The sequence below is a fragment of the Ursus maritimus genome, unplaced genomic scaffold, assembly GCF_017311325.1.
Source record: "Ursus maritimus isolate PB19 unplaced genomic scaffold, ASM1731132v1 scaffold_8, whole genome shotgun sequence".
Lineage (NCBI taxonomy): Eukaryota > Metazoa > Chordata > Mammalia > Carnivora > Ursidae > Ursus > Ursus maritimus.
The window spans coordinates 54461808-54480021 of NW_024426996.1; positions in this window are offsets into that span (position 1 = coordinate 54461808).

Here is an 18214-nt window from a genome sequence, read left to right on the forward strand (position 1 = left end):
TTTCTTTGAGTAGATACCCAGAAGTGGAATTATTGGAACATTTGCTAGTTCAATTTTGTTTAATTGAAGCATAATTAATCTACAGTGTTACATTAGTTTCATGTGTATAGTATAATGATTCAGCAATTCTGTACATTTCTCAGTGTTCATCAAGATAAGTGTACTCTTGATCTCTTTTATTTCCAAGGTGATGGTCTTTCTCATTCAAACTTGCCCTGGCTCTTGGTTTTCTTTCAAATCTTTCTGCCTAGGTTGCCTTATTTTTTCTTGACGTGCCCCCATTGTTGAGAGTGTGCCAAGACCTGTTAGTGATTCAAGGGAAGGAATCTCTTTTAGCTCCTAGATTCAAGCTGACTGGAAGCCAGACCTTCAGGCATCAGCTTTTAATAGTATGCAAATATATACAGAGAGTGCAAGTATAAGTCCCACTGGCCACCAAAGCCGGGCAATCTGGAGATACATGCCTGGCTAGCAGTAACAGAAATCTGGGCTCTAGATGAGTGTATAAGCTCTTTCCTGGGTGATATTGGTGAGCAGGAGCAAGGCAGAGGGAGCATGTTAAGGTGGCATCTTTAGCCTATGCTCCTTGAAAGCAACTCTGGGGGCCAGTAAGTGTGTGCCAAACGTGAAGCTTACCTATCAGGCCAAAGCTCTAGGACAAGCAAAGAGGCCTCTTTCCAGAAAGTCTTGGGAGCATGCCAGTCTACTGCCTGTACAGTGCCCTGAGGGTGGTAGCATGCCAAGAATTCTACCTGTGATTGCCACACTCCTAAGGGACCCAGGAATGCCAGCCTCCATGGCTACAGTTCCAGGAGATCAGGGGGTGTCCCATGGGTAGCAGTTGCCCAAACCAAGGCACTGCAGGCATGTAAATCTCCCTCCTAGAAATACTGGCCCTCTTGAACATAGCAGATAGTAAGCATGTGGATAATGCCTGACTTGCAGGTTCTCTGGAAAGATTACAGTCTGCCCCAAGATGCTTGTTTAATCAGAAGCCTGCCCCTTAGGCTGTAGTCATGATGCAGTCAAAAGGCTAATAGGCCTTTTCTACAGAAAGACTGAGCACCTAGCTGTTGACTCTTGTGCCCTGGGGGTGGTAGATGTTAAAGAACTCTTTCTCCATTGTTACAGTCCTGTGGGACCCACAAGCCTAAGCCCCACTGGCCACCAGAGCCAGGCAATGTAGAGGTATCTCCTGGTAGCAGCTGTAAAACTTGGGGAGCCAGGCAGTGGTCTGAGCTCCTTCCTGGGTGACATGGATTATTATAGTCTCACGAAACCAGCAATGCTACCTCACCTGGGTTTTGAGACCAAGTGATCAAGAGGAGTCCTCTAGGAGGCACCACAAAAGTCAGGGCGTCCAATGTGTGTAAAAGCTTCCTCCCGGAGCTGCTGGTACTCTGGAGCATGGCAAAAGGAGAGCATGAAGATGGTGCCTGGCACTCTTCATCCTGGGAGATGGTTCCAGCAGGCTCTGAGATGTTATCTGTTCAATTTGATGCCTGCTACTCAAGCCAATGCTTTAATGTAAGCAGGTGAGTTTCTTTCACTTTAAGTCTGGGTGTGATTGGCTGCCTCTGAGCTGGACCATGGGGTGGGTGAGTTCAAGTATGTGAGCCCTGTAAGAGCAGTTTCTTACATTACTGCAGTCGTGGGTCTCAGATTGTGAGCCTCATTGGTTTTCGAAGTTAGTTAGATGTTTTGGAATTGCTGATGTGGGATTCAAACTCTTCGTTCTTCAGGGTGAAACTCTTGGTTTTGAGTTACCTGCCAGTTGTTGCACCTGAGGTTGGGTTTATGGCAAGATTGTGTCCCTGCCCCTCCTACCCACTTTGGCATGGTTTTCTTCTCATTTACTTGATGTGTAGGAGTCGTCACTCAGCCACTTTTCAGGTTTTTTAAAGAGGAAACTTTTCAATATGTAGCTATACATAACTATAGACTCAGCATGGAGGGAGGTGAGTTCAGGATCTTCTTACACAGCCACCTTGAACTGGAAATTCCTTAAACCAAATATACAGTTTGTTCTTTGTGGTAATTTAAGGCAAGGTGAGAGTAAAATCTGATTATTTCCTCACTGAAAATTTTTGGATATACCTTTGAACTCCATTCATGCTCTATGCCCATTTCCCTTTAGTCTAGTTATCTACTCATTCATTCAACAGATATTTATGAAGTGTAAGAATTGGATATACATCAGTTAAAAAATGTTATATATATGGTAAAATGTTCTTCCCTTGTGAACAAGCATATCAGTAAGGGGATATAGATTGTGATTAATTCTTATAGTGTGTTATTAAGTCACAAATGCTACAATGTTAGAATGGGGTGAAGGAGTAGGAGATGTGAGAGAAAGGGCAGAAAACAGTTTTTAAAAATAGTCATACTAATGCTTACCTACCCAGAGCAAAGAAAGGGAAAGAATAGAGGTCAGAGGTAATGGTGGTAGTGGGAAGAGCAGTCAGTTCTTTGTAGATCATTATAACGACTATAAGTTTTCATAAAATAAAATAAAGAGTCCTTGGAGGATGGCAGGAAATAAGTGATAAAATTCAAAATTAATGATCAAATTTAATTTAATTCTCTGTGTTGAGAAGAGATGAAGGTAAGTGTATAAGCACCAAGATCAGTTAAGAAGCAATTTAGTACTCCAGTGAAGGAAGATGAGAACTTGGATAAGGTGGTGAGAAGTGACCAGGTTCTGGATACATGTTGAATTCAAGAGTTCCTATGGATTGGATGTCAGTGTGAGAGATATAGATCCATTAGGTCTGGATAGGAACATCAGATGCTTTATTTTGCACAAGTTAAGTTCATATAACTATAAAATATCCAAGTGGAAATAGCAAGTAGTCGGATGAAGGTACCAGTTTGGAGTAGAGGGGAAATATCGAGATGGGAAGATTCCCAAGAATTTGGGGAGTGCTTAACAGATGTCTTTCATATGTTCATGAAGAACTCCAGTCAGTCACCAGATTGCACTTAAAATTTCCTATTCTTCTCTTGCTCTTCCTCACACCTGCACTTTTGGGGTATCACTAGTATTTCTCCTAGGTTTTGCTGTCCTGGTAGGCACTGTTGCTTCCAAAGAGTAGTGCTTTTCTGAGGGGCACAATTATCTATCATTTTAACTGCTAAGTGCAAGCCTCTATGATAGTCATGAAGTACAATCTTCTATTGCAAAGTGAGGGAATGACACTTTCTCTTTGTGTGTGTGTGTGTGTGTGTGTGTGTGTGTGTGTTTGAGAGATGATTTTACATAAAATATTTCTTTAACAATGAAAATGTATTCCATTAAAATTAGGAATAAAATATTTAATACTCACATTTACATCAAACTATAAAGATTGACTGCCAGCAGTCAAATCTCCTAAAGGGGATTAAAATGAGGTGTTTCACATAAGATTTTGTTGGGAAAGAAATGTTTCATGGACAAAATCACAATAAGTATAAGCTATTGATACTAGTATTCTTATTTTCTTTATTACTGAAATAATTTGACCTGCTAAATAACCAAAGATACTCTCAAATGGGCACAGTATTTTCTTATCTTCAACAAATTTAAATTCTGCACTAATTCATTAATATAACTATAATGCTTATAATAAGAATGTAATAGAAGATTATTTAAAATAAATACAATGAAATAAAAGATGGTTTAAAATGATTACAACGGATATGAAAGAATGCTGAGTAGATGTTAATGGATCACCAATAGTCTTCTTGAATGTACTCAACTGATTCAAATATGGACTAAGAGGAGCAAGAAATTGGCAGATGTCAGGATACGCTACCCACCCTTTTCTGTTTCTGAGACCATATTTGGTCCAAGTTAAATTGACCTGCTTTAGAAGTCATAGATCCCCCACTTACTGCTTTGGGCCTTCCTTATTTGCAAAATAGGGATTAATAACTCTTTTAGGGCTTTAATGAGAATGAAATAATTACATATGGTATTTAGAATAGTGTGTGCCATATAGTGAGATACTTTCTAGAATTAGTTTACCTTCATTGTGATATAGACATTCAAATTGAATTCATTCATTTCTTATAAGATTAAATGAACTAATTCAGGTTTATTATTTTTAAAGATAGAGATTTTTTTTAATAAGAATCAAATCTTTTGTGGACATTTAAAACTGTATTTGTAACAGAATATAATTGATTTAACCATGTAAATGATTTAAGGGTAAAATAAGTTTTATATATGTATTATCAAAATAATAAAATATAAAATATAATTTATATGTTAATGTAAAGTGTATAATATAAATAAATATATTATATATGTATAAATTATATATATTTTTTGATTGGAGATGATATTTTGTTAGTTTTTAAAATTGACTCTATATTTGTAGGTTAATGTGTGTGTATTTTTCTTTGTAATTTGAAATAACTTCAAGCTTACAGAATAGTGAGAATTGTTAAAGGAACTTTTTAAAAAAATATTTTTATTTATTTATTTGAGAGAGAGTGAGAGCAAGAGAGATCACAGATGGAGAGGGAGAGGAAGAAGCAGACTCCCTGCTGAGTAGGGCACCCAATGCAGGGCTGAATTGCAGGACCCTGATAATGACCTGAGCCGAAGGCAGTTGCTTAACTGGCTGAGCCACCCAAGTGCCCCTGAAAGTAACTTTTTATTTTCCTTAACCATTTGGGAATAAGTTGCTGACCTATGGCCATCTAAAATAATGAAAAATAACATTGATAAATAAAATAATATCAAATATATCAAATACTTAAACTTCATCGAGTTTTGCTGACTGTCCCAATAAAGTCCTTTAGGCAAAAATGATTCAATCAAGGATAGCATGTTGAATTTATTTTTCATGTTTCATTAGTCTCTGGTTACTCAAAAAAAAAAATTAGTGAATATGTCCCTTTATGTATACAAAATACACTTGTTATTATTTATAGGAATTGCTATTAGGTTCTAGAATGGGACTGAAAAGTACAGATTAACAAACCAGCAGGGACACATTCTCTCACAAACCCATATGTTGAAATAAAATTGTTTAAATATTCATTAATATTAATATTCAGAGTACTATGTAATAACAGTGGTTGAGGGAAAAAAGTGAAATAGAAAAGCATTTAATAATAATAATAATACAAAGAAAAATACTTAAGTAGTATTCATCTAATTTTCAAAAGTAGGTGAATATTAATTTTGAAAATTGAGTTAGATTTATAAAAAAAATAATGATAACTAGTAAAATGCAAAATTGCTCCCTCAAATGTTCGCAGTGAATCTGGGGAATACAAGAATGCTATCTAAGAAACAGTAACTTTCCAGTGATTTTGGAGGATTTTTACTGCTTCAAATGACTGTTATATAAGCAATTTTTTAGAATATGTGAAATTTAAGTCATTGATATCATTTTCGTCTGACATTTTTTACTATATAGAAATAGCCTTAATGTACCTTCCATTACCTGTGGATGAATCATGAATCCAAGTGTGTTAGATAAGTAAATGTAGCAAAAACTGGAAGTTTTTTGAGTCTCCAGGGTTTTTCATTTGTACAGTCTATTATTGGCAGATCTAAGCAAAACCATCCCTTCCTAGAAATGGTATAGTTTCTGTACTAAAACAGACTTGATGACTTCATACAGAAAGGTTCATGTACTTTAATTGTATGAATATGTGTTTGAAGAAAACCTCAACCAAATTAGTTAATGAACTTAGTTTTATTTGTGAAATTAAGCTAAAGTTTATCTTCCAATATTTTACAGATCTTAGTTACCATTTTGAAGTGTCATCTGTTTAGGATTTAGACAATTTTTAATATATGGCATATAATATTTTATTCTCAAATTCTAGCAGGACTATTTTGTTCATAAGATGAAGGGTAAGTTTATGAAATTCTTATATTTCATGTACAGTATTGGCTCTTTTTCTGTATCGGCTTCTTTATTAAAAATGTAGTCTTGGGGGTGCCTGGGTGGCTCAGTCGTTTGAGTGTCTACTTTTGGCTCAGGTCATGATCCTGGGATCCCGGACGACCTGGGTAGAGCCGGGAGCCTGCTTCTCCCTGCCCTCTGCCTGCCACTCCCCCTGATTGTGAGTGCTTGCTCTCTCTCTCTCTCTCTTTCTGTCAAATAGATAAATAAAATCTTTGAAAAAAAATGTAGTCTGTTAAAAGATAAACTGTGGCATATTAAAATTTTTAAGAGTTTATTTGAAAAAAACACTCTAATTTGGCAGTGGTTCCAAACCTGAAGTTTCAGGTTAGGAGCGTTCCTCCAACAGGAGCTAAGGGGAAGACATATAGAGAGAAAATGCCAAAGCAAAGAAAGACATTTTTGATTGACTATAGCTTAAAGCCTAATTTGTTATTTGTCATTGGTTGTGCTTAGTGTTTTGATTTCATAACCTTGAGGCATATAAGACTTGAGGTATATAGACTTAGATTTGGTTTGCTTACATAGGCTACCATGACAGCAAACCCACCTTAGCCTAATTAGTCTCCTGGTTTAATTAATTTAACAAGTCTAATATTTTAGTCACCTTGGCACTCAACATTCAGTGTAATAAATTATGGGTCTAAGAGTTATTCATTTAGAGAATTTGAATTTTAGAGGGTTTTGACAACTATCCATATAACAACCTGAAATTCCTGTTAATTCTTCTTCCTTATTCAAAATGAGTAAAACCAGACCAGTATTTTTTTTTTAATTTTATTTTTTTTAGTTTCCATATGATGAGATACCAGGTTTTACATTATTGGCGTTCCCTGAAATCTGAAGAATAAGAAATGCCTTGTAGTTTAAATACCTGTTACTACTGGGTAGATGAAGTTGTACAAAAGGTAAAAATAAAAGAATTTGGTTATTTGACTAAAATTGTTTGTAGAATAGGTATACCAACAAAATTATTCATTTGCTATATTCCAAAATACAAGAATAAAGAAAAGTCTGAACATTAATATTAATATTACTCTAACAATATTTTTGTAGGTCTTTCTTATAGTATATACCACAAGAGATATACAACCAAATTACTATATTTTGAAATCATGATCTCCATATGATTATGCCACCAACTAACCACAGAGATTTTTTTTATATTTCATTTTTAGAGATTGCTTTGATATTTAACTTGTATAATTATAAAAATGTACATGGTTCTAAAGTCCAGTGTGCAAAACAAGATTTCCATGAACGTCTTCCTTTATAGATTTATCAGTATTTCTTTGGGGCAGATACCTAGAGGTAACATTTGTGGATCACATATACTGCATATAATTTTTGGCAGATACTGCAAAATCTCCCTCCATACTTTTGTATCACTTTTCATTCTCATCAGAAATGTGTGGCATGGCCTGATCCCCAAAGGCCTTGTCAGTAGAGTACACTTTCACATATTTGTATTGTATTGATAGAGGAAAAAATGGTAATTTGTACCTTAGTGATTTTGGTTGATATAACAGAGTATAATAGACTGGGTGGCTTAAACAAAACAACAGCAACAACAACAAAAATTCTCTCATAGTTCTGGAGACGGAGAAATCTAAGATCAAAGTACCAGGCTATTGGGTTCCTTGTGAGAGCCTCTCTTAACTGCTTTGCAGAAGCATGCCTTCTTAACTGTATCCTCACCTAGTGGAAAGAAGAAAATCTTTTTCATCCTCTTTTTTATAAAGGCATTAACCCCATCAAGAAGACCCAGTCTGATGACCTAATCTAACCCTAATTACCTCCCAAAGGCCCACCTACTAATACCATGTCATCAAGGATTATGTTTCAACATATGGATTTTGGGGGGACACAAACAGGCAGTCTCCAACCTTCTGTGTAGCTTTAATTTGCAATGTACTTATTATGAGAGGGGATGAACATTTTTCATAGAGCTTTTTGATATTTATTTTGTCCTGTGAATTATCTAGGCTGATTTTATATCATTTTATTGGTCTTTCCCCCTCTGTTTTTGAAAATGTTTATATATTTATGGGTATTAACCCTTTGTCTGTGAAATAAGTTGAAATTGTTTTTCCAGTTTGTCATTTGTCTTTTACTTATGGTATTTTATTTTGCCACATTGTTTATTACTTTTTAAGCCAACATAAAAATAAAATGGCTTGGGGTGCCTGGTTGGCACAGTCGGTTGGGTGACTGACTCTTGGTTTCTGTTCAGGTCTCGAGGTCATGGGATCGGGTCAGGATCTGGCTCCAAGCTCAGTGCAGGCAGAATTCTGCTTAAAAGACTCTCCCTTGGCCCCTCCCCTGACCCAAATAAAAATAAATAAATCTTGAAAAAGATAAAATAAAATGGCTTAATCCTCACCATGTAAACCACATAATTACCATATTTTCTAATTTTATTTCAGTGGTTTTCAATATGAACGGAAAGCTTTTAAGGCTACGGTCAGGTAATAAATACCCTATTCCAGTTGGAAAAGCCTCATTGCATGATAGACTTTCTCGCTGGTGCCCATGGGAAATTAAGTTAAGCAGATATTTTTCAAAAATAGGCATAGGTTGGATTGTTCAGATGAAACTATCTCCCAAGGGTTGAAATAAAATACCCTCACTAGTATTTGTTAAGACTCTCACACTGTCACCTAGGAGAGGAGACAAGGGACTGAACAGTAGGGTAGTATGAGGCAGAATCATTTTTTAAAAACAGTTTATTTTTTAATACTCTAAAAGAAAAGATGACACTTGATATTTATTTCAGAATCAGTGCTTTCATAGTCACATAATGTCCTCTTTATCATCTGAAATTTAAAATGGGACTTTTAAAGTGGATGTGCTTCTAATGCAGCATGACAGGTGTCATACTAGTGAGTTCTATGGTATGTCTTGATTTCACTGAGTTGAAAATGACAACTTTTAAGTTCAAGGATATGCATCAACACTCCATGTTTTAAAATAGTTTTATCTTTATTATTTTGCAACTAATTATAAAATTTGGCATTTTTAGAATGACACATTTTGAGCATGAATTTGATACAAAACCTGTATAATAGCAGCATGAGAAATGGTTGACTTTTATTGAATTCTAGTCACTATGTTAAACAAATTAAGCATGCTGCTTAATTTCATCCTTACAGAAATAATGGGTGGCAGGCATAATTAATTATCCCCATTTTACAAATGGGAAAACTAAGGTTATTAAGAGGTAAAATTACGTTATTATCAGTATTACATAACTAATGAATGACCATTTGAAAATCAGCCACAGCTATCCCTAAGGGTCATGCCCTGAACTCCTAAATTTCAATTGTTTCTACTTTATTTGAAAAAGTAATTGATGAGTTTAATAATGAAGCAATACCTACTACCTTGATAATGACCCAAAGATATCTCTTCTTAATTTCATCACAATCTGACTCAGTAGAGTGTTCTACACCAGGCGTAATAAAAAAAAGACAGTGGTTTGACAGGTGTGGACAGACATGGACTGAGAAACTTTCCTTGCTTCTGAAAAGGGCCAGGTGTCAGGGGGCCTGCCCCAGTTACAGGTAATAAGAGAAATCTGAGGCAGGCATATTGAGCTTGTCACACAACAGAAAAAAAAACAAAAGAAACAACTAGAGAATTGACTGAAGCATTATGACATATTCTCCAGAAGAAATTATTTCATACTATAGAAATACATACTTATATAGAAATATTTGATAAGTAATTAAGTTGCTGACATGTGAATTTATATTGATATAATAAATATATTTTGTATTACATAAATATTAATGTATAATTTTATCAATCAGAAGACTGACTGTAATTCAGATTTATAAGAGAATTTTTTAATAGTTTGGAGGAAATACAAGCCAGCCTTTCAGAACATGGATCAACTATGAAATCAAGCATTGCATGAAATGCTATGCCTCAGACATGAAAATCAGGGTGTATGAAAGGCAGAAGGGCATCAATTATGGAGCTAAAGCACTGTTTCAGCAAAAGGTTTATAATGAAAATCTTGCTGAGTCTATATATTTTAAAAGAACTGAAGAACATAATGGGTTTTGACCACAGGAAAAGTCAACATCTGACTTATAACACCTTGGTGGCAATTTGAAGCAAGATAAGCAAGGGAGTTGACTGATACTCAAACTGATAAGGGCAAAAAAATGTTGTCCTTTTTTTCCCCCCTCAAATTCTCAAATTGTAACACTACATCTGGTTCAGAATACACCCTCTGCAAATATTTTTGAATAAATTATTGTCTCAACTGGACACACCTTTCACCAAGGGCTATGGTGAATTAAAGGAGAGAATATAGCTATGAAACGAAAAGAACTAATTCAAGGCAGATACTAATATTTACCTACTTCAGAGCAGTCAAAACATTGTATTATATATCTAAGCTTCTTCACGCAAAATAATACCTACCTTGCATTGCTCTGAGGATTGAATGGAAAAACCTTAAGAGAATACATAATTACAAAAATACCAATTCCTCTTTAAGTCATCAAAAAAAAAAACCCTCTATTTTTATATTGTATTGTATTTTATATTGTATTGGAGTCAGGGCTTCTTTTGGCCTCTTTAATATCACTGGTCTTTGTCCCTATCTGTCATGCTCTTTTTTTTTTTTTTTAAGATTTTATTTATTTATTTGACAGAGATAGAGACAGCCAGCGAGAGAGGGAACACAAGCAGGGGAAGTGGGAGAGGAAGAAGCAGGCTCATAGCGGAGGAGCCTGATGTGGGGCTCCATCTCATAACGCCGGGATCACGCCCTGAGCCAAAGGCAGACGCTTAACTGCTGTGCCACCCAGGCGCCCCTTCTCATGCTCTTTTATGTTTTCTTTTTTTCTGGGGAAAAAAATGTGTTAATCTGAAATATTCTGTTTCCACTTCATTGACCCCATATTGCTATAGAAAACATTTTAAGTTAAATATAAAGAACTTCTTTGACTTTATTAGAATGAGTAAAATATCTTGAATAATGTGTTACTTGTGACATTACTGAAATTATCAAATTCTTTATCATATCAATGATGTGACTTTTGAAAATAGGGACAGTTTATTGTTAGTTTAGATTGGTACTATGGTCTGAATGTTGGTGTCCCCCGCAAAATTCAGGTTGAAATCCTAGCCCCCAGAGATGATGGCATTAGTAGATGGGGCCTTTGGGAGACGGGGTTAGGCCAAGGGAGTAGAGCCCTTATGAATTTTGGTGGTCTTGTACAAGAGATCCCACAGAGCTCCCTAGGCGTTTCCACCATGTTAAGGAAACAAAGAAGTCGGCAGCATGGGAAAGGGCCCTCACCTGACCATGCCAGCACATTGATGTCAGACTTCTCAGCCCCCAGAACCTGTGAGAAATACATTTCTGTTATTTGAAAGCTACTCGGTCTGTGGTATTTTGTTATTGCATCCCAGATAGATTAAGATAACTAGTAATTCCAATTATCCTAATATTTGGCACTTAAAGTAATAAATCTCAGAAAAGGCCCTAGCTTTCTCCTTATTGCTCATTAAAAAATTAAAATAAAAAGATGGGGGTGCCTGGGTTGCTCAGTGTGTGAAGTGTCTGACTTGATTTCAGGGTCCTCAGATCCAGCCTCTTGAGATGGGCTCCTCACTCAGCAGGGAGTCTGCTTGTCTCTTTCCCTCCGCCTCTGCCCCTTCCCCTGCTCATGTGCACTCTCTTTCTTTCTCTCAAATAAATAAAATCTTAAAAACATAAACAAAAAACATGGTAATGGAAAAAGCCTTGAAATTGTCAATTTGACTTGGTCATTTGACTTTAGCTTACTTAGATCCACATCTTTAATTGAATAAAAAGCCACTGCATAATTTAGACTTCTGTTCTTCTAAATAACAAATGTAGTAAGTTTTTAAGGAATTTATAATTGGATAAATACATCTCTTCAGTTAACACTACAGATTTTCCCTGTCTAATGATTCAGTCTCCATTCAAGACAGAATAATGAAAGATTCTTATTCCAAAATGCATTGTTATTTTGGATTTTTGCTTAAAATGGAGTAAAATGTAAAGTGTTATCATTTTTAATCACTCTAGTGCCTGTAAACATTAATAAAGACTAGAACTTTCACCTATTTGCATTTCTAATTATCTAATGCTTCATTTCTGCTGAGGACTATATTGTTTTATAACTTATGTGCTACTTTTACAGAATTCAGTTTTCAAACTTCATTGATTTGCATATATTTCCATAACTTGAATAATTTATCATAATCTATATTTTTCTGTTCCTTTTTTGCTAGTTGTACATAATATCAAATGTTGAGTTAAGCATTTCTACCTAAATAATAATTCTTGTTTAAGAATAGTATTACAATTTATATTTGTGTGAATTATCTATAATCTGTAATGGGTTCCATGATAAGTAAAAATTAAATAGTTTTGTATTCATGATTTACTAGGATTTCTCTCATCTAGACTGTGATATTACACACTTTGGTTATGGCAATAACAATAGTTCTTAAAATGACTTAACATTCTCTTATTGTTCTCAGCTGTTTTAGCTGTAATTAGTGCATTCATTTATTTCCCATTCCTACTTCCCAAAAGTGAAAACCTTCTTTCAATCTTAATTTTAAAATGTAGATCTTCACAAAATGGTGACTTTAAATGTTAACACTGCAAGTAACAAAATTCTGAAACTCAAAGTTGCTTATGCTGTTAGAATAATTTTTATCTCACAGGAGAAATCCACAGTCATGGTAAGTGCCAGGTATGGTGCAACATAGCTTCTTCTTTTTAATAGGTATACCCTTCATCCAAATTGTCCATGCCTCTGCAGCTCTGAGTGGTATTTCTCAATGACAACCATCATATAGCCACTTACATCTGTCAGTGATTCTTTTTGGAACCTCAGAATGTTCCAACATTTCATATATATCCATCTCTCTATTTGATAGAACTTTCAGATATCGATTGAGGAAAGAAGCCAGCTACATGTGTTTTTGCCCCCCCCCTTTTTTTAAAGAAAGTGGGATATTCTAAGATTGATTTGAAGATAGTAGTGGTTTATTAATTCTGCCCATTCATAAGAAATTTTTATCTCTACCTCTTTGTAGGAACTTTTATTTTGCTAAATAGAGGTTGATTAGTAATTTTGATTAGTTTTCTGTGATAATTTTACATAACCTCTCAAGATTATATTTTAAGATGCAGTGTTTTTCTGTTATAATTTTTCCTATTAAAGTACTAAATATTCAGCTGTGTGGATGGATCTTAATTTATTATGCTAGTACTCTGTGAATTAATATTAAAGTTGTGTTCAATATTATTAGAAACCATGATCCAATTAATATTTGTGTATGTGTGCAAGATTCTGTTGTACAAGTTCTGGGAAGTAAAACTACTTAGTCAAACGGTGTACTTTATAAAAAATCTTAATGGATCTGCCCACTTCTCAATGTAAATCACATTAGTTACATGTTAATGAACAATAATAGGATGGACTGTTTCCCCCATCATTTTATGAATAGAATGTGCTATGGGAATTTGTCCATGTGATAGTTGGGAAATATGTCATAGGAGAATATTAAATTGCATTTTTCTATTATAAGCTCTTTTTTCATAGCTTTAAAGTCATTTCAGTGTCTTTTTCTATATGTTCCTATTCTCCACTCATCTTTCTACTGTTTTTTTTTCTTTTTCAGTTTCTAAGAATGTAGGGTTTTGCCCTTTTCCAAATATATGAATTGTAAATCTTAATTTGTAGTTTTTAATAGTACATAAAAGTCTAAAAATTAAACATATTACATATTATACACACTTCTCATGCTTTTGCAATAGAATATTTTTAGTATTAAACAGTAAATTTCTCTTTTATAGCTTCTATAACTAGATAGATTTTCTCCCCAGCTATAATGGAATAGTCATTATTTACATTTTGTTTAAACATAATTTGTCTTGGGGCGCCTGGGTGGCGCAGTTGTTAAGCGTCTGCCTTTGGCTCAGGGTGTGATCCCGGCGTTATGGGATCGAGCCCCACATCAGGTTCCTCTGCTGGGAGCCTGCTTCTTCCTCTCCCACTCCCCCTGCTTGTGTTCCCTCTCTTGCTGGCTGTCTCTATCTCTTCAAATAAATAAAAAAATAAAAAAATAAATAAACATAATTTGTCTTGAGTTAATCATGGAATTTGGTATGAGTAATCTACTTTTTCCGAGTGTTTTCCCAACTGACACAATTTATTGAATAATTTAGATGTTACACAGTGGTTTGAGATGTAATCTTTATCAATACTGAATTACCACATATATTTGGTTCTCTGTCTAGACTTTTGTTTGATTACAGTACCACAGTGTTTTAGAACTTGAAATTAAACTTTACTCTCTTTGTATATATTCCTGTTAATTTCAATTAATCCCATAGGTCTTATTTTTAAGGCATTTCCTGATTATTGATCTTTGTTTTCCCCACAAAAACTTGGATTAACTGTGTCCAGTTCAAAACAGAAAATAAAAGCCTATTGGTGTGACATTAAAATTAAAATTTAATTGAGAGAAAACTGACATCTTTATGATACTGAAAATGGTATGCATTTTCTTTTGCCTGAGTTTATTTCTCTTACCTGGAAGTATATTTTTGTTTCCTTGAGACTGGTCTTAATTTTTTTTTAAATCAGTAACTAGTGTAGCCTAGCAACCAAAAGCATGTAATCAGAGCCAGAATGCCCCCTTCAAGTCTTATTTCTATCATATTCCGGTTATATAATATTGGACTCGCTCTTTGCTCCTCTGAGGGGATTAGCACTAAGAATAAACATATATCCTTAGAGAGGAAGAGAGGTAGAGGGCCTTCGCACCTCTCCATCCTTCCCTACTTACTCTCTAGGATATGGCCTCTGGATTTGTTTTACTCAACAGTTCTCCAATTCCTTTAACTGTGTATTTTGTTTGGTTCATTTTCTAACTTTTCCAATTGTGATTGTTGTGGCTTGTTGCAGGCTACTCCATAAGAACTAAACTCTATTACCTTTAAATACATTTTTAATATAGACTGACATAGAGTGACAACATATACTGAAAATTGTTATATCATGTCCAGCAGTAACGATTGTGGGATAGTCTTGTTCATCTTTTCTTTTTATGGAATTTCGACAGAAGACCTCTGTAGCACCCAATATTAGCCTTCGATCAAAATATCTTCAAAGTAATGCACCTTTCAAAAAATTTATATAAAATAAACTGAGAGCATGCTGTTAACATGAAAAATTTATGAGGAGTTAAATAGAAGGTGACTTTTTATTATTTTTCAGAGATGATTTTTTTTGGGAAGGAATGTGCCTTATATTAATATACATGTTATACTTGAATTATTAATATGTTTATGTTCTAACCTAAGCAAATAAAGAAAACTTTTGCCCTATAATGTTTATCTAATAAACTTTTTAAAAGTAACAAACTCACAAATGTGAACAAATTTAGTTCTAGATTTCATACTATATTTGCATGTCTGTAAAACTAAAAGTAAAATTTCACTGAGAAGCAGTCTCATGAGAAGACTTGATTCAATAGTATAATACTGAAAATTGAAGTAAGGTCTCATCTACTGAGGAGAAGACATTTCAGGTCTAACTTATCAAAATCATTTTGGGAACTAAAGGAAATTCTCAAAAGAGACTTGACAGAACATTATAAGCTTTTTTGAAAGATTGACTTTAAAATCTTTGCTTGCTAAGACAATGCAAAATATTATATAGGGCAATTTAATTTCTTATTGATAATAGGATCAGATTTTAGCAAAATTTTCTCATCATAAAAGCAAAATTCTCCCTAACAGAAAAGTTAGTAACTCTCTCATTCAATTAAGTAATCTGTTTTAGAGTTTTGATACTATGGCTATTTAAATCTGGAATAAATGGAAGTGTTTATCATTGATTCCCTGGTTACAGAGTAGGCTAAAATTTAAACATCCAAGTTAAATTTGTACTCTTTTGTACTTATCAGTGTGATCTCTCTGGGTGACTACACTGCTCTATTGATAATAGAACACAAAGTAGATTTGAAATTCCTTATCTGGGGGAAAAAAATCTTCCAAAATTACCTACAAAGTGTCTGACACATTGTGGAATTTTCTTAGATTTTTTTTAAATTAAAGAGTTAATTTTTAAGAATATCTTCGTTTTTAGATTGATCTTCGAAGTATATTTGAATTTTTGTGTTTTATGTGATTTGTTTTTTTTGTGGGTTTTTTTTTGTTGTTTTTTTGTTTTTTGTTTTTTTAGCAGACAAAACTAAGTGAAGGCCAAGTTCTATGAATTAAGTGAATGACTATGATATTTGGAACTTTGGTCAAAGTGACATAGGCTTATGAAATTAAAATGTACTTTCTTGCTTCCCTAAAATGAGTCTTGGCCAGATTATTTATCATGAAAGCTATTGGTGAATTTACTAAGAAAACAGTTATTTCATTAAATACTTTTTAAATGTCTAAAATATATTTTACTTTCATATGAAACTAGATTTTGAAAAATATAGAAGAAATGGATGTTCGTATCTCTTTGTAATTGTGGCCAATAAAAAGTAATTAAATGGTCATTTATCAAGAATTATAGACTTTATATATCACTGCAGTGTCATCTATTTCTACTGAAGGTAGTGATGTTGGGTTAGTTTACCTTCTATTCAGTACATTGAAGTATATAAAAAAGACTTCTATTCTCACTATTGGAAGAAAGAATTATACCCAGTGATGTAGAGTTCTTATAAGACCTATTTCAAGAGTAAGTCCTCTCCTTGGCTCTATAGAAAAACCACAAGAAATAATAGGAAGAGAGTACTTTCTGTGTTGCATGTATTGTGCTGAATTTAATAACTATTCATGGACAAAGACCTACATTACTAGAACTACCTTCTTTTTCTCTCACAAAGTTCCCTGGCCTTTAATAAATAAAGCCACTGTTGGACAATGTCTTAAAATTGTCCGTAGTAAAACAGAGATCAAAGTTCTTTATCCAATTCCCTTGGTTTGTTTATTGTTTTATTTTCTCCCTCCTCTCTCCTCCTCTCCCCTTCCTTTCTTTTTCCTCATCTTGTCAAAGGAAAAACCGCCTATGTCATAATAGATGAAGTTATATAGCTTGTTAATCCTAGCAGGTAGCCATTGATTAGATCAAATTTGGTTTATAAATATAACAAAATGTGACTTTTTATGCTTAAGTGTATTCAAGAAATCCATATGGGCAGATGACTAAATTGAATTAATCCATTTGTTTAAATTTTAAGTTTTAGAAACAAATCCCATAACAGTTTGTTTTGATATCCTGGTCATTAGATTAAAAAAACAAACATATCTAAACCTTTTTTTTTTTAATATTTATTTATTTTAGAGAGAGATAAATTGGGAGCAAACGTGGGGGGGGGGTGGGGCAGAGGGAGAGAGAGAGAAGCAGATTCCCTGCTGCCCATAGAGCCCTGACACAGGACTCAATCCCAGGACCTTGAGATCATGACCTGAGCCAAAATCCAGAGTTGGTCACTTAAACGACTGATCCACTGAGGTGCTCCGTCTAAAACATTTTAATACCTAATCTGTACAATTGAGTGAAAAAATTTAAAACAAAGGTATATAGAAAAAACAAGGTCGAGTTGTAGGTGATTTAAAAAATCAACTAAGAATTCAATCAATATTCCATTCTTCTAGCCATTACATACCTACTCATACAGGCTCAAATTTCAAAGGCTCTGAAAACTCTCCTTCTGTGTTTATATAAATTTTTGTAAACAATCAAGTTAATTATGGAAATAAGATGTTTCTTTTCAGAAAAAATTTGCACTTGACTTTGATTCCGTTTTCAAATCTTCTTCAGTGTACTTTTCAAGTGCAGCGAGAAAATGGATCTGAGTCTAAAACACCCAGGTGAAAATTGAATTAGGGATTTTATATTCAATTGTAGCTCACTTATGCTCAAAGGTAAGCTAACATTCTGAATTAATTTGTGCCTCATGTTTTGGAAGAGCAAATCCTTCCTATGCAAACATCCAGCATTTAATCCAACTAATTTACACTTAAAGTTGACCTCTTCTAATACACCAAAATTAAAGTTTATACAAACATACTTTTTAAAGTCAGGAAGAAAAGTTTAAGTGTATATCTGGACAAAATCTTATGTGAAAGCCTAGAAAAATATCATTAATTTCATACCTAAAAGGATATAGAGTTAAATACCTCATTTTCCATTATCAAACAAAGAGCAGAAATTTAAGTTTAATATTAAAATAAAATATTAGGAAATACTCTTAGCCATCTCAAAGAACACTGGAGGTAAAAACGTGGCTAG